The following is a 23,584-nucleotide window of genomic DNA, read 5'->3' on the forward strand; positions in this document are numbered from 1 at the left end:
TATTACAATCCAGACTTTGCAACCAATTAAGCAGAACAGATCTACTCCCATACTTCTCCTTGTTGCCAATTTCTTTGTGGCAGGGTTTAAAAAAACATTATGTATATTAGTTGAGGCCATGAGTTTGCGAAGGGATTGCACTTCTTTGCTGGCACAACCCCAAGGACAAATCTCATTTGTTAAATTTCCTAATGCACTAACTCATGATATACCTGATAAACATGTGTGAGGTCTTAATATCTGATGTCACTTCTTGTGATGTCACTTCCAGTGAGGTCACTCCTGTGATGCCATGTGTAATGTAACGTGTCGAGAAGTCATGCGATGTGATGACATGCAGCATGATGCCACTTGCATATTGCCTAACTTGGTTAGTCCCCTACTTCTTTTCATTGGACTTGTGCCGTGATTACACCGCAGGCTTCAGGTATGACATGATTATTAGTGCACACCATCTGCAGTAGGTCAGGAAGTGTAAAACTTAACAGCATTCGCAGCTACAACAAATTTTGCTCTATTTTGAGGGCAGCAGAATTACAGGTATAAGTGAAGATGACTACGGAGGAAGTGCACAAGGAGGATGGTGGAATGTCAGCTTACATGTTCTCCTTACTGCCTCCTCGAGGGACATATTAATGTTGCTGCACATGTGCCAGTACCAAGCTTGTGTGATGTATGTATCCGGTGCTCATGTAAAGCACTCCAATGCCCTTGCGCCGAGTTAATGCTATACAAAACAATCTCAAAGTCTACTATCTCCTTGAATACCTTTTGATTTTCCGCTGCCAAGGAATATTGTAGGTGCTCATCCAATCCGGAAGAGAATGGGAAATAGGCGCCAAGGCCTTGCTTCAACTTCTACCTTATTTTTCACAATGGCCCATCCTCACTTCTTTGTAGTGTGTACTGAATCGTCCTAGGTGTGCTTTATCCCTTGAATCCCTTAAAAAAAATAAAGCAGGGCACAGAACCATCACACTGACTCATTCTGTTTTTTAAAAAAAATCCACAATGCTTTACTTGGCACACTGTTCATTTTGCACACTTCAGTAAGTGTTTAACATATTTTATCCATAAACATATTCAGCAGTTTTCATGTTTAAATATTTAAAGATTACATATTCAAAATTGCTCAATTAACCACCTTGCTTTCTCACTAAATTATTTATTACAATTTGCGTAAAAATGCACAATTTGACGCCTTTTTCTCAAAATGTTCCCGGGGTGGGTAGAGAACGCCTGAACCCTCGTATCAGTTGGGCTTGCTCACTACACTCGTACCCTCTGTAAAAGTCAGCTACAACTTTTACGCCTCACCACTTTGAAATGTCATCAGCCGTCACTGGGTGCGTATAGCCCTGTACACGGATGATCTTCTGTTGTTCCTCGAGGACCCATTATCCTCAAGCCCTCGATGTTTACAACTCCTCCATATCTATGAAGGAGACTACGGTCTTCAGATCAAAGAAGCTAAATTCCTAGTGCTACCAGTTGAAGGTGATACAGGCCGACATTCTTGGTGTCCCAGAATCCCATTGCGCCGCCTATCCTTTAAATATCTAGGCATCTACTTCTCTTGTCTCTCAGCGCTGGCGTGGAGTCTTAACTTGCAGCCCCATGTGACCAGGCTGAGTAGGGACCTGCAGCAGTGGGGCTGATTACCGTTGAATCCCTTGGGGCTCGCAGCATTGTTTAAAATGAGGCGTCCCCCACGTTTCCTATATGTTCTTGCGAATTTACCTCATCCAATTGCTAGGCAATGATTTCAGTTACTGACATTGAAAATAGCGCCATTCCGTGGACAGGAGATCACCACTGAGTGGCCTTTGTTAATGGCAAACATTCTCCTTACGATGGGGGCTGGGAATAGCAGACCTGTATGGCTACTACATAACTGCTCAAATAGTGACGATAAACAACTCTTTTATCCAGTATTGGGGTATCTTTCATTGATTCACATGCCTGAATCATTCCCCGTCGTCGTAGTGGGAGTCTGGGACTCCCACTACGATTATGGGGAATGATTCAGGCATATGAATCTGTTATATCTTGACATCTTGCAGTCTGTAATGTTGTCTTGGCAACAGGACATGCATTCCTCTAATAGTATCCATGGTGTTGGAATTCTGGGCATGCCAGCAGAGGAGTGCTGGCGGTTACAGGCAGAGGATGTATCTGGGGGTTGTTCCTATTATCTTGCAATAAAGACTTCTTCAATCAACCTAGTCTGCTTGTCTTAAAAGAATCTTGAAAGATTCCAATACTGGGTAACTGTGGTTACAGGTAAGTAACTTTTTTCTTATCCAGTATTGGGGTATCTTTCATAGATTCACATGCCTGAATCATTCCCCGTCGTCGTAGTGGGAGTCTGGGACTCCCACTACGATGATGAGGAATGATTCAGGCATGTGAATCTATGAAAGATACCAATACTGGATAACTGTAGTTACAGGTCAGTAACTTTTTTCTTAACGGGGGATGAGAAAACTCTACTTATCGGGCAGAACTGAACCTACTGTTCCTTGGCGATCTCCTGGGCCCGCTCTATGGTGCCCCAATCCCCCAGTTCCTCCCTGATTGCACCGGAGTGGCTCTACTTTGCTCTGCGGTGGGGCTTCATTTAATTAGGTACCACAAACTCACTGGAATGACCCCACTGTAGCAGGGAATGTGGTTGAATCATACAGTTGGCCTACAACACTTTGCGCAATGGGACAAAATAGGAATTACCCACCTGGAAGACATCTGGTGAGGCGATCCCCTGATGTCATTCTAGAAAGTGCAGACACAATATCGACTTTCCTGCACATAAATTTATCGCTAACTGCAGCTGCGCCATGCCCTGTCCGAACACATTCCCATAGATATGCACATTCCAGAATGTTACACTCTTGAAGCAAAGATCTTGATGGGGAGGCTGGACAAAGGCGTTATCTCTAAGACATCACTCTTTGATCATTAACGCTCCAGACCACTTTCTGGACTTGCACTGGAGGTGTGGGTGGGAGACCTTGACAACGATGACTGACGTGAGGCCCGATTAGCTCCTAGAAAATTGGCTATCTCTGATCGCCTCCACATGATCCAGCTCAATTGCCTACACCTCACTTATCTGACCTCCCGGCAACTAAATCGCACTGGCAGAGCTCCTCAGGCTCAGTGTGCGTGATGTTCCCTGATACAGGTTGATTTCTTCCACATGGTCTGGGATTTTCTGGCCCTAGCCCATTTTTGAGAGGGGATAGAAAGGGAACTTTCTATGGTTCTGGGTCGTCCAATTGACCTTACCCCAGGGCTGCACTACTGGGTCTATTGGAGGAGGTTGGGGGCGGAGGATGGAATGGTACTTTGTTGGGGTGACCACGGAAGCCAAGCGAGACAATGCCCGCAAGTGGGAATCTCCTGTACCCAACTCACTGGTGGAGTGGAGGAGGAATGTGGACTGGAGCACCCGCAAAGAATGACCAATTTACGAAGCACAGTGATGCCCTCAGAAACACAATAAGATTTGGGGCAACTGGTGGAAGTACCATGGGCTGGATATGGGATCTGGATGTGTCACCTGGTTTTGAGCCTTCTTCATAGACATGTGGAATTTTTCTCTGTGTGTTCTTACCTTTGGAAATCAATAACATTTGGTTATCAAATAAAAGAGATGTAGAATACACTTTAAAAGAAAGGGAGGACCTAGCCTCAAAACTATCCTATCTAGGAATACTCTTAGATAGTGATATATGTCTGACAAAGAACCCAGTCCTCCTATTATTTTGGCTGCTGTGATTGCTACGAGAAAACAAACTGTTATTGACAGAAATGTCACCTCTGTTAACTCCAAGGGTTCAAAAGGAGAAAGCTTTCAATTGTCTTACTTCAGCAATAGATCTCAAAAGTTAAAGGTTTTTTTTTTTACTTCTGGGCTAATATTAAAGAAACCCTTAAATAATCTAGATGCACAGGTCTCACATTCCTTTATATCTGTCCAATTCTGTCTGAAGTCCTTAATAGAAGCCCGCTGCAATCTTAATGTAGCCGCTTCAGACCCAACTCAAAGCCCTCTTAAAGAAACTGAAGTATTACCACATTCGAACAATTCAAAGGATCTAATTGTTCATTTCATCACCATCTACAGAAGGTAGCTCAATGATGAAAACAAGATTTTCGCGCAGCTTCCTTGGAGGTCTTGATGTACAGCTTCCATCTCCCTACAGTTGGATGATTTCTCTGCTCCAGAAGAGACCATCTCGCCTGAACTGTTCGGGGACTCACCCAGTCTCCCTTACCCCTCTTGTTGGCATCGGTTGTTATGATTAAGCAGTTTGGGGGGTCTAAGTAGAGGTCTGTCGACAGGTGTGCTGAATCTAACCACCATCCCAATTCCTTCCTGATCTCCCTGGACAGACATAACTGCTGCTTCAAATGATCTGATCCTGGAGCCCAAATTTGGAGAAACTGGTTGACAAACAGATTGAGGTAAAACCTCGCTGAAAGAACCAGAAATATGGAGGCCGCCATGTCCCCTGAATTTTTTTAACTAGTCTCTGGCCATCGCATGACGCTGTTTAAAAATTGTTTTGTAAAGATTTTTAATCATCTTTTGCTGTCTGCTGCCTTCTTGAAGAGGGGGGAGGGGTTGGCCCAACAGCTAGGGTGGTCGACCTCGAATCTGGGGAACTGGGTTAGAGGCTCGGCAATGACGTTGAACATCCGTCAAGAAATACCAGGGCAATATCTGTTTGAAATCTAGTCCCTATGAATTCTAGGTATTGGGAGGGCAATAGCTGGGATTTTCCCAATTTATCAAAAACCCATGTTGCCTCAAAACCTCTAGAACTCTGTCCATCTCTTTGTTTATTTGACCCTGTGTTTTGGCGTGGATGAATCAATAGTGTAAGCAGGGATGCATAAGCACCCCTTGTCTGTGCAGAATGCCTTTCAAAGGTCGCAAAGCGTTTCTGAACAGCCTTGGTGCAGATTTGATCCCGAATTGGAGACCTGCGAATTGAAAACGTTGATTTTCTACTGCAAATCTCAGTCACTTGATGGAGATGAAAAATCTTGTAAATTTATGGCCACCATGAACTCTTTTTGTAACATCATGAGAATGAGTTTCAGTAGACAGTCCATTTTGAAATGTACTGTCTTTATTCATATGCTGAGCCTCTTCAGATCCAGGATGAGTCTAAAGGTTCCTGATGGCTTCTTTAGCAGGAAGAGAAGGGATTTAAACCCCCTAGCTCTCGCTACCTTGGGAATGATAACTAGTGCTCTTTTTTTCAAGTAAAGTCTATATACCATCCACCATCTCACAAAGTGGCCAAGAAAATCCCCGAGCCAACATCGGGATCCATCTTGGAGCCTTGGAAGGGGTCATAAAGTGCCAGCTGGGAAGCCAAGTTGAGAGCTGGTTGGGCATGGGCCCAAGACAAGTTCCAGTGCCTAGTACCGAGACAGTCTAGGATGGAGGGGGCACTTTTGCTGGGCCATGTTGCCTGCATCTGTCGACCAGTGGCTGTGCCTCAAGACCCCAACTCTGTCAAGGGGCAGGGGTGGTGGGGCCGTAAGAGCTTTGCAGTGCTTCCAGTTGGTGGGACTGCACTGCCTGGACTTGCGGCACTGTGCTGTATCCCCAGACCACCAGAGCATGTATTAGCTTTGGGATTTCCAGCCGATTGGTGAGTGACCTCCTTTGACAGCTGGCTGCCACCACATGAGAGACTGAACATACACCCTCCTCCAGGACGACTGTTCAATCGGCCTTTTGTATGCAGTCGCTATAATTAATTGTGCCTCATTCTGCGACACTTCCTGTTGTGCAGTGCCGCAGCTTTCAGGAGTTCCGTTTTGCCTGCTACTGCCCTGGTCGCCTTGCCTTTGGCCTGTCCTTGGGGAGTCACCGATCGATGCCACCCTCACCACCTGTCTCTTCTCTCTCTTCCACATAAGACCACGACTACACCAAAAGCCACAACCTCCCACTTCACGGCCAGGGCCTGCGTCTAAATTGCTACAGAGGGGACAGTCTTGCTCCATATAACCCCTGTCCAATATGACTTCTAACCAAGCCAAGACTCCTAAGAAGTCCTCAATCAAAGACATGCTACAATTGTAAAACCCCTGAAACCCACCAAGAACAGGGCGGTGGGGGCGCTCTTCTAAGGCCCAGGGCCCTACATACGGATCCAAAGCTTTCAGTAACGAAAGCAGATATTCAAATGCTTCTATCTCAGATCCACAAAGACATCTCTTCGCTATGCCTTGAATTCAACAAAGCACTCTCAGATCTTGACTACTCATTCCGAAGGACAGATCTGAGGTTGGACCTAGCAGAAGAGAAAGCACGAAAATGGTGAGCAGATCTTGCGCATTGAGGTCCTGGGGTATCAACAATGCTTCATGATGGAGAATTAGATGACTTGGAAAATCGATCCCTGCGTAATAACCTTAGAATTCATGGCATTTCTAAGGAAATATCCAATTCCGACCTCGAATATCATATGCAGGCACAGTTCACCCATATCCTCCAACTTCCTGTACACAAGAGCTCCACCTACACCGAACCCACAGAGTACGCTTCATTTCAGTTAAAGCAAAACTTACCACCAGACATGCTGACCCAAATCCACTTCTTCCAAGAGAAGGAAAAAAACCTTGCTGAACCCCGCAAACTAGAACCTATAACTTTCAATGGTGATACCATCCACATCTCCCAAGAGGTTTCATTCTTCACCCCGGCATAGCGTAGGGAATTCAAGGACATCACCTTCCATCTACAAAAAAAGAGGATTATCTATTGCTGTCGTTATCCCTTCCGCCCGCTCTTCACTGTCAATGGAAAACAACACTTGATTAAAAAACTGCAAGAGGCCCCAGTAATCTTAGTGCTACGTGATTCCCCTCCTACTCAACAAGAAAAAGGGGACAATACAGACTTCTCAGAGCATCATGGGAGGGAGGTGGCGATCACAGAAACCAACATTTTCATGAAAAGACAGCAGATAGCTTAAACACCAGCAGGAACGAGAGACTCTACCTCAATTATCAGATGGTCACTGAGAACACTTTCCGCGCTTGGTTCAATCTGGGCCCTCAGGTGATTTCCCAAGTTTGCACTCCTTTCCCACATTATCTAGTTCAGCTGTGAACTGACGAAGGGCAGTTCTTAATCATAACAGCAGGGACCCATGCTATTGAAGCATCCCTCACTTGTTTTGTCCCCCTCCTCCTCTATTTTTCTCCCCCCTCAGGGGAGTCTTACACTACAATTAACCAGAACTCATTTGCAATGGTTCGTCCACAACCTGGGTTTTGCCTGCGTTTTTCAATGTAAAAGTGGTTATTATTTTCTCTTGAGATAGTGGTACACCTTCACTGTGTGAGATGCATGGCCAAGCCTTTACTTGATGGGGGGTTTGGCTTGTGGAAAGGAGTCACCACTGTGAGTAGATGGGCAGCTCTGGGATACCACACTCTTATTGTCTACTACGCTTCCAAGTGCACGACCAGAGTAAAATCACTCTTACACTATTGCTTCATTAACAATAATTTCCATAAAGGTCCAAGGATTCAATACTGCAGTGAAACGTCACATGCTTTTTCAGTGGTTAGCACTAAAGGAGACAGTCATCATCCTCTTTCAGGAACCCCACCTAGTGTCAAACGCCATTAAACTATTACGCTTCTTCTGTTTTTTCACCCAGTTACACCTCGAAAACTAGAGGAGTCACAATACTCCTCAGACATGGGCTAGGCTTTACAATTGAAGACAAATCCACAGACAGGGAGGGGTGAATAATGTGCATCAAATGAAAAATAGATCAATATATCAATCAATGGAAGGAGAGGGAAAATAATCAATTTCCAACAATCAAATATTGTAGTCCCCAAAAAATGTTTTGTTGTCTAAAAAAGCTTCTTCCAATTAAATTCCTTTATTTTTTCAGCTTATTTTCAATATGATGCTCCAACACATTTTTAGAAGTCCAAACAAATTTTACATAACCACAGCCAACGCGTTTCGTCCCCCATGGGACCTCATCAGGGCTGTAAGAATAGAAAAGAAAATATCACTAGTACATACATTACGCATCTCTATTCCCAAGAGTCATGCTAGCATCAAATGTATATTATTTTATAAGTATACAATTCCAATAACCTGCCTATATAACAATCTAATGTATTAAACATTTACCCAAAACATAATCACATAGTGTTTACAAAAAAACATGACAATTTGCACCATATGTTAAAAATATACAGTTTCAACCCAATAGATTTAAACCTACTCTGGTTCTCCTATTAGCTTTTACAGAACAGATTAAATCCACTACTCATTAACAATATTATAAATGACCGCCTAAATCCGGCCTAATTGCCTCAAATTGCAGTTATCTATCTCATACCTCCTGAGTAATGTTGCCGTAAAATGAAATGTCAATCATGGAGGGATGCTATTTTCATTGAATATCCAGCCTCTTCAAAGTCTAATAGCTTCTTTCTTCAAATATATTTATAGGTTTCCTGGATATGTAATATCTAATCAATATCCGCTTTCTTATCTGAATAATTTTATCACTGCATTCTTCATGACAAGTTAATTGGCCTCACCTAGATCTATGTCAGTGCTCGTCTTCTCTATAATATCCTTCACAAATCGAGTCCTCCGTGCTAAAAACCAATGTCTCAATGAAAGTCTAAAAGAACAACAACATAACAGAAAGGGACTGCCAAATTATAGCAGAGCGCTTCGTTTAATCGGCATACCTTATCCTCTGCATCGATAAGTTCCTAGTAGCATCCACCGCCGGTTTGGTATCCCCGCTTTCATGCGTGTTTTCTCCCCATTTCATTTTAAAAGTTTAGTCAACCAATCACATTCCCCACTGTCCGACTCCTCAATTGACATAAACCGCTTCCTATCCAGTCCGCAAGTTGCTAGCCAATCAAATTTAACACTTTACCTGTCCCCTTCTTACTTTAAGACAAATACATTCTACCCTATCAGAAGCGTTTTTTAAATGTTCAATTAACCAGTCGCATTCTCCGCTAACTAACCCCTCGATTTGCATAAATTAAAGCTGCTTCCTGTCCGGTCCGCACAATACTAACCAATCAGAGTTGACATTTTATATATTCTTGTCTTACGGTAAAGCAAATGCATCACCGCCTCTCTAACGTATCAGAGGCGTTTTATGCCTTTTATTTGAAACTCATAAGCGGTCCAATAGACGTGCTCCATTGTCTGCCATCACGGAAGCAGTCAATTTTACCTGTCTTCTTATTACGTAAAAACAAATACTTTCCCGCCTCCCTAACCTGTCAGAGGCATTTTTGCCTTTCATTCGAGACTCGTAAACAATCCAATCGACGTGCTCCGTCGACCGCCACCACGTGAACAAACAATTGTTGGCTAATATTACCCGTGAACAAATTCCTTATGTAGTTAATCTCAACATATTTTTTAATTAGTGTTCGCAATTGCTCATTATTTATTAGTCAGTGCATACTCTAGATTATTGTCTATTACACAGTGCCACTATTATCTCATTCCAGGTAACATATTGAAATATCACGCTTCTCAAAAACCAATAAAATTCAAATTAATGAAGACAATAACGCATGAAGAATACTCTTATCATATTGAAATTACATTCTTCAATGTATGGTGTGGAGTAACCATTCACCAGACTGCCCACCACATAAACTGGTGTTTCGTAAACACATTTCAGTAACTTAGTCCTAAAAATGTCATGTATAAGAAAGCCCACACTAGTACTTACTATTATCAATTATATAATTCCAAAAAATAATGAAGCTCGGTATCTCTCTTAAGTCCTAGCTCTACCGATCTGCAAAATAGATCAACGAGCCCTCTCCTTGTTCTCAATCTATATCCCCAACGAGAATGGGGAACGCTGTTACGCCATCTTCTTGCCTATGGCAGCCCATTTTGCACCACGGACTTATAGGAGGTGACTTCAATACAGTCCTCAATCCACTCCAGGACAGAACCCATACACGCCAGGACCCAGTTCTGGTCACGGCTTTCATGACTCAGGGAATACCTTAAGCTGATAAATTTGGCACTCCCAGCAAGAAGGGGAAAGAAATGTTACATTTTTTATAAATGTACACAAAAGATTTCTCTTATCTCTCATGGCCTACTACCCCAAGTTCTAGACTTCTCTATTGGGGTGAAAAATCTTTCTGACTACGCCGCCATATGGTTGCAAATGATCTCCCAGCCACCACAAAAGACCCTCCCAGCACCTTTATTTGACCTTTAGTTGAAACATTAGACAACTTATAGAGCAATATTTTAATGAACATGATAACGGGATGGGTGGGGGGCTTAACTAATCAACACAATGGGAGGCAGCGAAGGTGGTCATCAGAGACAAACTTATTTTTCACATGGCGACCTTCGAACGCATACGTCGTCAAAACAATTTGACAAAGAACAGCAGCTTTCACACGCGGAGGCCAGGCATAAACAAAATGGCTCTGCCAGGACCCTCAGGGACCTTCGTAAAAATAAGGGGAGAATTGGCCCAACTAATAATGAAAGAAACAGCCAAGAAGCTCCTTTACATCAAACAATCTTGTAACGAAAAAGGAGCTATGGCAGATCGAATTCTCACATTCAAACTAAGGCAAGTTAAACTGCATAACCATTTCAAATAAATAACCACTGATAATGATGTCACCCACTCCACATCCTCTGAAAAAATAACAATATTCTCATCATGCTGCTCCTCCCTCCTGCCGTCAGGGGCTTGAATCTTCCCAACAAGATGACTATCTCTTGACTTATTCTCCTCCCGACCTGGGGCGGGAGCTTGTGGACTTGGAGGGAGACACCACCACTGACATGGTCCGACAGGCCAATAAAAAGATGCCCAGTAACAAATACCCAGGCCCAAACAGCTTCTCGGCCACTTTCTATAAAACATACGCCAATCTCTTGGTGAAGCCCCTCACCATTGTGTTTAAACTCTTCCTAACATCAAAAATGGTAACAGAGTCCATGCTTTTCTCCCACCTAACCTTACTGCTAAAACCAGACAAAAACCCCAAACTCTATGGTTCAAAGCGTTCTATTGCTCAATTAAATTGTGACTTATAACTATTCACCTCCATTCTGGTGAAGAAATTGCACACACTTTGGGCTGAGCTAATTGCACCACAGCAATCTTGATTCATATCCATACCCTCACATATTTATTAAGCAGGATTGGCCCCTTGCTGCACTCCAAGTACAAAGAAAGTTTACTTTGGAGAGCACAGACAAAGTCCCCAAAGTAAAAGGGAATAGCCAGACTGTTTGTCGTAACCAATTACTTCTTCCTTCATACTACGTTCATGTGCAAACAAGGACTGGTCATTTACATTCCCATTCTACATAGAAATAAAATCTTACCCAAACACCACAAAAAAAGCAAGCGAAGCATGACAATCTGATTGTAATATGTATCTAAAAAAGGACCTTGTTAAAATGTGTTTACAAGACACCTCTGCAACGAACCACACAATCGGAGATTGATTGTAGTATATTTGCAAAATTCTTTACGAAAAAAATCAACAGAATAAAAAAAAAGCTTTCTCCCATCACCTTTTATAAAATGAAATTCGCTCTTAAGACAAATAACTCCTGGAACTCTTTTAAACTACTCCAACTGGAAGACATTACCAAAGTCATCAAACAAATGAAACCAACACCCTAGTTCAATGACTCCTCACTGCTAACATTGTTAAATACAACTTTCACATTCTTGTCCCCTACTACTCATCAACGCTTCCTTGCAGCATGGCTCATTCCCCAAAAACCAACAAATCTGGCAAATATCGCCAATTCTAAAAAAAAGGCAAATACTGACCCTGCAGTTCCAGATAACTACAGGTCAATAACCATTCTACCCTGGCTCGGCACAGCTATTGAGAAATGCTGTGCTGTACAACTCAATGATTTAATGGATACTAATTAGCTCTTAGCACCCTGCCAATCAGGATTGAGAAAGGTTCACAGCACAGAAACAGCCACCATAAAGGTTCTAGATTACCTTTTGAAAAGGACAGACGATGAAGATTCTTGCCTATTAATCTTCCTGAACCTGTCAGTAGCATTAGACACAGTGGACCACAAAATACTGCAAAAAACTCTTGAATCCAAAATGGGCATAAAAGATACAGTTCTAAAGTGGTTCAAATAATTCTTCAAGGATCGCTTAAACCTAGTCAAAGGAGGCTCCAACACTTTCCTCATTGGAAAAAATTATCTGATGTTCCCCAAGGATCAATTCTCCTGTCCTTTTCAACCTGTCCATTAAACGGCTGAGCCTACTGCTGGTGAAGTCCAACATGAAACTACACCAATATTCTGATTATACCTAAATATACCTAAAAATCTCATGTCACAAAGACCTCCTTCTACCTAATGAAGGCCTAGATACAGTATTAAATTGGGTATTTGTGAACTCCCTGAAACTGAACCCCCAGTTCTTACGCCCGTCACGCAAAGTAACCAACATAATCGATCCCTCGGTTATTTCCCTGCTGGCAAAATATGGATGCCTGGCCTCAGCAGCCTCAGTGATCACGTCAATAAGATTCCTCATTGACAACAAACTCTCCCTCAAACCTCATGTGCTTAAACTAGCCAAAAGAGCAAATTACCACCCAAGACAGCTAAAAAGAATAAAACATCTCCTCTCAAATGATCAACTGAGAATGGCAGCCTAAGCCTTAGTGGTCTACCGGATCAACGGAGGAAATGCCATACTATCTGGTCTACCAGCATCCACTCGCCGCCCACTGAAAATGACTCTTCACTCCACATCCACAGCTCACCTAGTCTTGCACAAAAAATAACCCCAAAAAATGTCTGTCCACATCTCCCATCCATAATATCTACACTGGCTTCCTCTTGAAATATAAATTGGATGCATGACCTTTTAAAGCCGTTCAGACTGGCCATCCAAGCTACCTGTTGGACATGCTGAAAATTTCAGGTGGAACCAGGCAATCTCATAGCAAAACCTCCCTCTTACTAGAAACTTTGAAATTCAAGGCATCTTCAGCTCAAAGACAATCTTTTTCCAGTGCCACTCCCACAGTTTGGAACTCCTTACCTAAAAGTTTAAGACTCGCACCTGTCATCATTGCCTTCAAGAAACAACTTAAAATATATTTATTCAAAACCTACTTCTTGTCCAATACTGAATAGAAATATCGTCTTTCTTAACTCCCTCCGCTGCTCTCAGCAAAGGTATTCACCTCCCTATATGTACTGCTCTTAGATAGCACACACCGTGTCACCCTCCTCCCTCTGCTTCATGTTTATTGTATTGATATAATCTGATGTTCATTGTTCTCCTATTATGTTCTTGTACTTTGTAAATGATGTTACACGGTAAAGCACGCTAATACCACTTGGTGAAGCAGCGCTAGAGACAAAAAGAGTCAACAAATGAATATATAAAAACAGGCAAGTACTTGACAACACAAGACTAGCGATCACCTTGATGGAGGTGGCTGAGCACCTCAAACAGTCATTGATTCTACTTTCATCTGATGCCAATAAGGCGTTCGATAGGGTAGATTGGCCCTACTTAATGAAACTTCTAGGTAAAATTCTAATGTGACCAAAGATTAAAACCTTTATTCAATCACACTATAAACACCTCTCTACCAGACTGAAGATCTATAGGGAATGGTTCACTAACTTCCCTCTAATTCTAATTACACGCCAGGGTTGCCTCCTTTCTCCCCTCATGCTTGCGCTGCTCTGAAACCCCTGATACATAACATTATGCAAAACACTGATATCAAAGGCGTCAACGTTGGTGACACTGAACACAAAATAGCTCTATTCGCCGATGGTAGGTATCCTTTGCTTTCTATCTACCCCAGAACAGAAATTGCAAGCGCTACAGACTGAAGTCGACTTCTTTTAACAAATATCTGGATTTAAAATAAATTAGGCATCGGTGCCCCCGATTTACATCACAAGACACGCGATCGCCTGCATAAGCTTGGGTTCAACTGGAAATCTACTGCCATTAAATATTTAGTTATAAACGCCCCCCTAGATCCAAAGAATTGTTTGACTGCAGCATACCACCTTTGCTTCAAACTCTTTACAAAGTTATATACCATTGGGGCAGGATTTAAATTTCCTGGAAATTAACTTCATGCCTCGCCTCCTCTACACAACCCTGATCCTTTCCCTATGCTTCGCAACTCCAGTCATATTCCAAATCAAAAAACAACAACTGGACTTTGACTGTAAAGACAAATCTCTAATAGTCTCTAGTGCCACACTCTACCGCCCAATGGCGGAGGCTGGACAGGGATTCCCTGATGTCGAGGCCTATATCAAAGCAAGTCAATTTCACCCAGTCTTAGACTGGAACCATGATTCTTATAAGAAACCTTGGGTCCAAACAGAACAAAAATCTTTGAAGATTCCCCATAGGTGGATTTTATGGCTCCTCCTAAGAGCTAGACTCAAACCATGTTCACAGTTGAACATTACTGTGGTTTTACTCGAGTACTGGCAACAAGTCACGATGTCAGGGCGCTTCCTCCAGGCCAGCCCCCTTGTCCCCAATACTACATAACCCAGACTTTCCCCCGGGCATCATGGACCCAAGGTTCCACAGATGGAACCAAAATCACTCTCTTTTAATAGGGAGATCTTTAAAGATGGCTACCTCCTAACCAGGGCAGAAATCCCAAAAAAATTCTTGCTAACTCATATAGATGAATTAATTTTGAATTACTCAGTTGCTTCATTGGGCCGGACCTCCCTCAGTCCAAGATAAAGTGGATAATAAGCGAATCCACCTGGAATCTCTTTTTGCAAATAATATCTGGCATACGGGCACTTTCTGGATATACCTGTCCCTCCAGGAGCTTTTTACCCAGCCCAAGCACAAATATATCACCTTCTGGCATAGAGACTTGGAAAGGGAGATCCTGCATGCTAAATATTCCATATGTCCATATGTGTACAGAATAAAGAAAACGCCTAAAAACTTCTGACTAGAAGGTACCTCACCTCAATATGGTGAGGGCCATGTTTGGAGAGTTTAACACCTGTTGGAAGGGATGTGCAAATGAGGAATACTATTGCACACAGGGTGGTCATGCCCTCTCATTCGCACATTTTGGGGCGTAATCATCATCAACTTCAAATCAATTACGGACGTTACCCTCCCTCTCAAACCCACAATACTAGCTGCTGGGAGTCCGAAACTAAAAAATATTTTCCCACTTATTACGCTCATAGGAAAACTCAGCTCCCATTTATTATTATCAGCGCGACTATCTGTGGTCTAAGTATGGAAATTGACTACTCCACTCTTGCTTAATATGTGGTAGATAATGTATAGTGCCATTTCCTTTTCTAGATCCTGTACAGTTGTATTGAACAGACTTTGTATTTTCTGTGCCCAGAAGATTCATCTCTTATTTGTGCCCCCAAAGCGCTGAATACTATTCCCATGTACCAATATCCATGTGAAAAATTAAAATTAAGTTGTTTAAAAAAAATATGTTTTCTGCTCTCCCTGAAGGTCAGAAAGCTCAAATGGAGCAGATTGGGGTCAAATCTACTTCTCTGGCCCTGGAGGGCAAAAAGACAGTTGGGACACTAGGGGTGGGGGATGCTTGTCCAATATCAAAATAGGCTAAACCCCCAATCATTCTCCCCAGGGGGCGGAAAGACTGTCGTGCCCCCCACTGGGTGAGGGTTAGCAATGGGCCATGGGGGGGGGCAATCCCCACCCACTTCAAGCCATCCCTGATGGTTAGTGTGAAGATCCCTGCTCAGAGACTGTCTTACTGGGGTGATCCATCAGCAGGGACCCACTTAGGGACTATCCTTCTGAGGCGATCCAGGAGCAGGTAACCACTAGGGAGAGGTATTGTTGCAATGAGGGACATCTGTCCCTTTCCAATGATCCCTCTTCAGTTGTGATCCATGATCTGTGGGGTTGAGCTATGCCCCTATGGAAACAAGTGAAAATAAAAGGAGGTAAAAGCATCCTTCTACTTTCAGTTTCTACACTGATCGCATCAACACGCCATGCACACTGATTGGCATTCGGAAAAAAGGTTCATGCTGCTGGGAAAGCTCTTCCCCATGAGCCTGCGATTAAGATGAAAAAAGGGAACCCTTGTGGTGTGAGTATCAGAGGGATTTTCCGCCTTTGGTGGGAGGACTCTGCAGTGGCAAGCTAGTGCTGAGAATATGAATGTCTCATCCTCCATATTAAAGTGGCAATTTTTAAATAGAGAAGTATTTATAGCACAAATTCACTAAAAGTCAATCTGCATAGTGCTGCATCAAAATTTGCAGTGCTGCGTCGTGCTAACCTGAAAAGACTGTGTAGTGCCGGATTCACTAAAAGTCTGCTAATGGTGCCAATGTCAAAACTTGCACAGAAAAGGCCTGTTTTACATGATCCAAAGTGTTGCGCTAAGGCGAGAAGACACGCCAGCAGTGTTTAGCATGAGGTGTGTACTTGTTAGGTACACATTTCTATTTGAGGATAACCACACAAGGTTGAGCCACGTGAGCTATGTGATTTAGCTTAAATCACATTACCTCCAGCTATATCTTGCAATATACCAGAAGGCTCTTTGTTTGGCCTTGGTTTCATACAGAGTTGACATAATGCCAGGTCAGGCTGTTTTAAAAGAGCTGGCTTTGTGTCAACTCATATGGCTGTTCCGCGCCTTAGTTCCTTCTGTGCATATATTAACCTTTAACTGCTGAAGCTTCTTTACCCAAGTGCTAAGCCCTTTTTTGGCTTTTTGGGGTAGTTTGCACTTAGGCCTCCATAACATTTTTCTACACATCCATGTCAAATTTGTGTCATTGTTTTCCAACATCCTGGGGATTCTAAAGGTACCTAGGCTTTGTGAATTTCTGTGGACGGGCCCGATAAAATAGCCAAAGAATAGCAACAATTTGAGTTTTTGGGGAAAAACATGCTCCGTAAAAAAGTGTCAGTTTGTTTTCCGAAAAAAGGCATCAACGAAAAGTTAGCTGTGCTCTAGTCACCATCTTCCCAGCTTTCAGGAACATGCTGAGCTGAATAAAAACAATCTTTAACAGCAGTTTTGGCAGTTTTCAAAGAATTATCCCATTTTCCCTAATTTTTGTGCTTTTAAGCTACTTCCAGTTGGTGGTGGAAACCGATGTGAAACCCATGGCTGATCCTGGAAAGCTATAGATTTCTGAAGAGAGGACAAAACTATGAATTCAGCAAGGGGCCATTAGTGTAGCTCCCTCAAGGTTTTCCCAAAGAAACTAGCTGTTAAAGTAAACAAATATTTGTGGCGTAGCAATCCTAATGCGCCGCAATCTTCCCTTTACGTCGACGGATGCTTCATTGCCCTTAGCAGATCCGTGGGAGGAGTCGCCCTCAACCTGCTCTCCATATACTCCCCTCCATCAATGCTCACCTCAACCCAAAAACACACCACAGACCTTTTCGCTTCGCTGCCCCCCGGACTGACAATCATTGGTGGAGACATCAATGCAGTTATGTGCCCAAACCTTGACAACATGAGCTTACAACCTAACACGAGGTCCACTCGTGCACAACTTCTCACCAACTGGGCAAGCACACTCGTGGTATGCGACACCTGACCAGGCAATACACTCACATATCAGCTGCGCATCACACGCACGCCCGCATCAACCATATTTTGTATGCCTACGCATGACTGTCATAAAGTTAGACATGTCTCTATCCTTCCTAGGGGCATATCTGGCCACTCGCCTATCCTCTTGAGGGTGGGGGACCCCTCCGACACACTTCGTCCAATCTGGAGGTTCAATGCATGGTTCCTCCAAGATAAAAACCTTAAAAAGGCTGTAAGGACAGAACTCCAACAATACTTTCTCACTAATCACGGTTTCCTCCCCGAATACTCTGTGGGAAGCAGGTAAAGCCACTATCCGTGGCTTCACCAAAGGCCAACTCAAACTCAAGCTTTCATCCCAAGATCACTCAATTGGAGGGCCAAGCGACCCTCCTTGAAGGCCAGACAGCTGCCCAAAAGGTGGCGCATGTGAGAGACAACTCAGGCTCTTGCGAGAAAAAATATATCATATCTCCATGGAGGCTGCCAAAACACCTTCAAGATCCTCTGTAGCCAGGGTGTACGGTTGGGGAGATAGGAACGGGAAACTCCTACATTGTTTGGCCACATATCCAATGGCCAACCGTATCATGCCGGAGATCAGAGATCCAGAAGGCACCACACATAATATACCCTCAGCGATAGCCCAGACCTTCGCCGCCTACTACTCCAAACTCTATTCAAGGCAGCAACCCGAGCTTTCTCTCTCCACCTTGATCGGCCAAACGCACCTCCAAATCCCTCGCCTAAGCCAAACTGAGGCCCTGGACCTCGACCACCCCATTACCCGGAAAGAAATCGACGAGGCCATAGCGTGCTCTGCTCCAGGTAAAACCCGGGTCCCAATGGTTTCCCTCAAGAATACTACGCCGCCTTTCGGGAGACTCTGGTTCCACACTTGTTGGACACCTATGCTGAAGCGGTCGAGAGGGGCTCCTTTCTACCGGAGACAGACACCGCCACTATTGTGGTAATCCCCAAAACACAACCTCCCTCAGTACACTGCACTGATTACCGGACAATTTCCCTCATAAACATGGAGGTCAAAATCTTTGCCCCTATTCTGGCTCACCGTCGGAAACCTTACCTCTCCAAATTGGTCTACCCCGACCAATGTGGCTTTATGCCATCCCGGGGTACTAGACATTGCCTTAGATGCCTCCATGTTGCCTTGGTGCACCGCCGAACAATACCCCCTACTTAACGCTTCTTCTTTTTGACTTTGAAAAGGCTTTTGATTCGGTAGACTGCCGATACCTAGAAAACGTTCTGGCTGAGACGGGCCTGGATCAGCACTTCCGCAATCTGGTTAAGGTACTCTACTCCCAACCGCACGCACAAGCCTAGTCAATGGAGCTCTCGGAATCCTTCTGTATTGAAAGGGATACAAGACAGGGTTGTCCCCTTTCGCCGCTTCTCTTCGCCCTGGTAATGGAGCCCGTGGCGTGCCTTGTGCGATCTGACAATCATATTCAAGGTTGGAGATGAACTCCGTGGGGGACAAAATCGCGCTATATGCAGATGATGTCTTGATCTTCTTGGCCAAAGTGGCCCAATCTGGCCCTCGCTGCCTTCGGGCTCTTCACCTCTTCGGGCAGGTCTCCGCTAAAGCTAATCTCCGCTGAAGCTATACTCCAGTAAATCCGTCTTGGTCCCCTTCCACCTGTTCAGAGACTGGTTTGACTGGCAGTCCACGATAACCATCAGAAGGCAATCATTTAAATATTTGGGACTCTGGGTGACCCTCCTACCTGATCTCACCTGGCCTCTCTATGTCACCCCACTGATGCAGAAGGTCCAAGCAGACCTCCATAAACGGCAATCGCTTCCGCATAATCCCTTGGGCAGAATACCCTCTTTAAAATGATGATACTCCCCAAGTTCCTCTACATGAACCAAAACACCCCATTTTAATTCCCACGATCCTGGTTTAAGGAGCTTGACAGTCTGACTGCTAAATTTCTATGGGGAGGACGGAGATCCCGCCTGGCCCTATCCCAGTGCCGGGTTCCGCCTTCGATGTTGGGATGGGTATGACCAATCTATATTTATACTCACACTCCATGACTGGTTCAATGGTGGCTGGTTGGATCCGGCATTTAGGCTGGAACTGGGTGACCTGGGTCTACCCAGGATCCAGGCGATGATGTATGGAGGACCTATGCCCAAGACAATGCCAACGGTGACGCAAGTGGCTCTCCTGGCCTGGCGCGCCTTTCTATTACACACCCAATGGACAAATAATCTGACTCAATATACACCACTCTGGTCGGGGACTTGGCTTCGAGAGGTCAATGACCTGAAGGGATTCCGGCCTTGGGACCTCATTGGTATCTCACAGCTTGTGGATGTCTGGGCGGGTGACCATATGCGCACCTTTCAAGACTTACAAACTCGCTATTACCTACACCCCAAGCAATTCTATAGATACCTGCAGCTACGCCACACCCTTTACATCCACATGCCTCAGGGCACATCCCTACCAGAATACAGTCCTCCGGAGGCGCAAATTATGACAAGCAGCCTGGGGCGAGGGGGTGTCTCGCATATCTATCGCTCTCTCACCAACAACACATCAAACACTTTACGCTGATTGAGAAACTTATGGGACTAACGAGTGGGGACCCTTGAAGAGGAAGACTGGAGAGACCCCTTAATGGCAACCAAGACAGTCACCATCTCCGTTCGGCTCCGCCTAGTTCAAATATACTACTTACATGCTGCCTACCTAACACCCAAACGCCTCTTTAGCGCTGGTATGAGGGCAGATGCCTCTAGCCGGCGCTGCGATCATGTCCAGGCCAACTTCTTCTACATGGTATGGGCCTGCCCTGTCATTGCATGCTATTGGGACTCCATAGAGAAAGAGCTCACGGAGGTCCTGGAATGGGAAGTGCCACATAGCCCCTTGAGTGCACTTCTAGGCATCACAGATGGGCTCGATGGTTCCCGAGCGACAAATGGTTTCTTACTACTGCCACAATGGTGGCCAAATGTGGCATTGCAGCTAGCTGGATAAATCTGTTACCCCTGAGCATAACGAAATGGCGCAGAGGGGTGGACTGGTGCGCTGCACAGGAGAAACCGTTGTTCGAAGCCAGAGGGTGTCCAGTTAACTACCAGAAGGTTTGGGGCAAATGGCTGGGGCAGATAGACTGATTATGTCTTCCTTTGACTTGTGTTTGCTGTGGGGAGCGCTATGGGTCTGTGTGCTGCTCATCTTTCTCCTTTACATATGTTTAATGGTATTGTCACATGAATGCTGTGGCATACTGTATTCGATCATATGCTGGTCTTTGTTTAAAAAAAACAATAAAATTGTTTATAAAAAAAAGTAAACAAATATTGAAAATGAGTAGGAAAAAAACTGCCATTTGTGAGAATGTTTCCCTCTGTAACTTCTTGTCACGATATCTGATTTACAAAAGCGATATACCATTACGTCCGATAGACCCTACTGGTTGTGGGGATATATTGAATTTACAGTTTGTCCAAGAACCCAGAACCAACAACTGAGCTGCACCGTACAGAGGTTTTCCATTGTATACTGAATATAGAGCAATTCATTTGGTAAAATATAAAGAGTGAAAAAAGGGCATCAAGGAAACCTATGTATTTCGGAAATTGAAAACAGATACAGAGTTTAGGAGCAGTGGTCATTTGTACATCTCTGAATTTGTGGGTGTCCAGACTAGCATGAGATGGCATTTTTCAAAATGTCTTCTCATTACACAGTGGCTTATATTTTGAAGGCACAAATACAGAGAAACTTGATTGGTAACACCAAATGTTTTATTATTTTGTGTTCCCATATGTCTTCCCATAAAAATGGTACCTCAGTTGTGTGGGTAGGCTCTAGTGCTTGCAACATGAAAGGCCCCAAAATGCAACATGGACACATCTCATTTACCATTGAAAATTGACACTTTTTTTGTAATGTGGGTAGCTGTAAATTTTGAGCCCCAGCTCAGCTGGCACCTAGAGAAACCTAGCAAATCTGCACATTTTTGAACTCTTAGTACTCAGAGGAATATAGGCTTAGGTGACTTGCATGGCTCTTACCAGGTTTTCTTACCCAGAAGCCCTTGCAAACCTTAAACTTTGACTAAAAACCCACATTTTCCTTACATTTCCGTGAGGAAAACTTCTGGAATCTGTGGGAGTCACAAATGTCCTACCACCCAGCATTCCCCTAAATTGCCTGATAGAAATGGTACCTTACTTGTGTGGGTAAGCTTAGTGCTCGCAATAAGAGAGGGCCCAAAACACAACATACACACTTTGCATGTTTCTACTAAACTCTGACCCTTTTTTAGCAACGTGGGTAGCTTTAGATTTTGGCCACTAGCTCAGTTGGCACATAGGGAACCCTAGCAAACATACACAATTTTAAAAGTTGTATACCCCGGGGAATCCAGGATGAGGTGACTTACGTGACTCTCTCATTAGGTTTACCTACCTAGAACTACTTGCAAACCTTAAAATTTGGTTAAAAGCACAGGATTTCCTCACATTTCTGTAAGGGAAAGTTCTAGAATTTGTGGAGAGCCACAAATTTCCTACCACCCTTTGTTTTGAACCAATGCTACTGATAGAAATGGTACCTCACTTGTGTCTTTGGGCCTTGTGCCCTGTGACAAGAAGCGGCCTAAAATTCAACATGGAGACATCAAAATGTAATGTAAATAAATTACGCATCCAGAACGCCTCCGCACGACTCATCCTGGACCTCCCCCGTCACAGCCACATCTCCGGACACCTGAAAAACCTGCACTGGCTCCCCGTCAGCAAGAGAATCACGTTCCGACTCCTCACCCACGCACACAAAGCCCTCCACGACTTGGGCCCCAGGTACCTCAACAACTGCCTGACCTTCTACACTCCCACCCGCCAGCTACGATCGTCCAGCCACGCCCTCGCCGCCGATCCACGCATTCGAAGAGCCACCATGGGAGGAAGATCCTTCTCCTACCTGGCAGCCAAGACATGGAACTCCCTCCCCATCCACCTCCGTCTTACCCAAGACCACCTCTCCTTCAGGAAGCATCTCAAGACCTGGCTGTTCGAGCAGTAGCGGACCCCCCTTCCCCTAGCGCCTTGAGACCCTCCGGGTGAGTAGCGCGCTTTACAAATAGTTGATTGATTGATTGATTGATAATCGGAGTAGCTGCGGTATTTGGACCCTGGATCTGCAGACACCCAGGGTACCCTACCGAACCCAGACGTTTCTGAAAACTAGACATCCGGGGGAGACCAAGGTTGTGTGCCACTCTTGGATCCCACATACGGCATAGTGGGTAAGAAACCTTTGTGGGATCTATGCAAGGCCCACCACCCTTCCCCTGGATTTCTAGTTTTTAGAAATGTCTAGGCTTGGTAGGTTTCCCTGGGTGACCGTCCATTCCGGGCCAAAATTCCGAACTAGCCTTATTGCTGATCTCTCCATGTTCATTTTCGGGCCTTATATGTTGCGGTGTTAAGATAAGCCATACATGTGGGGTACCATTTTATTGGGGCAAGTGGGAGAACACTAGTTGGTAGGAAATGTGTGATTTTCTGTAGGTTCTGGAACTTTTCTTCACAGAAATGTGAGGACAAACCATGATTTTAGGAAACATTTGATGTTTGCAGGGCATTGTAGATATGAAAACATTGTGGGAGCCATGTAAGGTACACCACCCTGGAGTCCCCTGTGTATCTAATGACTGGGTTTTCCTGTGCAGAAGAGCACAGGCCCGAATAGTGCAACCATTCACCATGGCATGTAGGAGGAAATTTGGATCCACTCCTACTCTACTGGTCCACATGTCAAAACTACGGCCAAAAGAATCAAAATTTCATCTTGCTTGCTATGGGAACAGGACTCTGCGCCTCAAGTGCTTAGAAAGACTGTTGAGGTTTTAAGGCTGGAAGATAGGCCCAACGCCATGGT

At 44.3% G+C, this 23,584-nt stretch overlaps 1 protein-coding gene and 1 long non-coding RNA gene across 2 annotated transcripts in view; one reads left to right on the forward strand and one right to left on the reverse strand.

Moving 5' to 3' along the window:
* RAD9B (RAD9 checkpoint clamp component B) overlaps window positions 1-23,584 on the forward strand; it is a gene marked incomplete at its 5' end in the record, with an annotated part of 711,521 nt that overhangs the window by 591,757 nt on the left and 96,180 nt on the right. The window lies entirely within an intron of this gene.
* LOC146783850 (uncharacterized) lies at window positions 6,841-8,888 on the reverse strand. Its single transcript, XR_014970909.1, has 2 exons — window positions 8,761-8,888; window positions 6,841-8,040 (listed from the first exon to the last, which is right to left on the reverse strand). It is a non-coding gene; the product is annotated as an uncharacterized LOC146783850 (long non-coding RNA).

This window comes from Triturus cristatus, chromosome 11 (assembly GCF_964204655.1).
Source record: "Triturus cristatus chromosome 11, aTriCri1.1, whole genome shotgun sequence".
Taxonomy (NCBI): domain Eukaryota; kingdom Metazoa; phylum Chordata; class Amphibia; order Caudata; family Salamandridae; genus Triturus; species Triturus cristatus.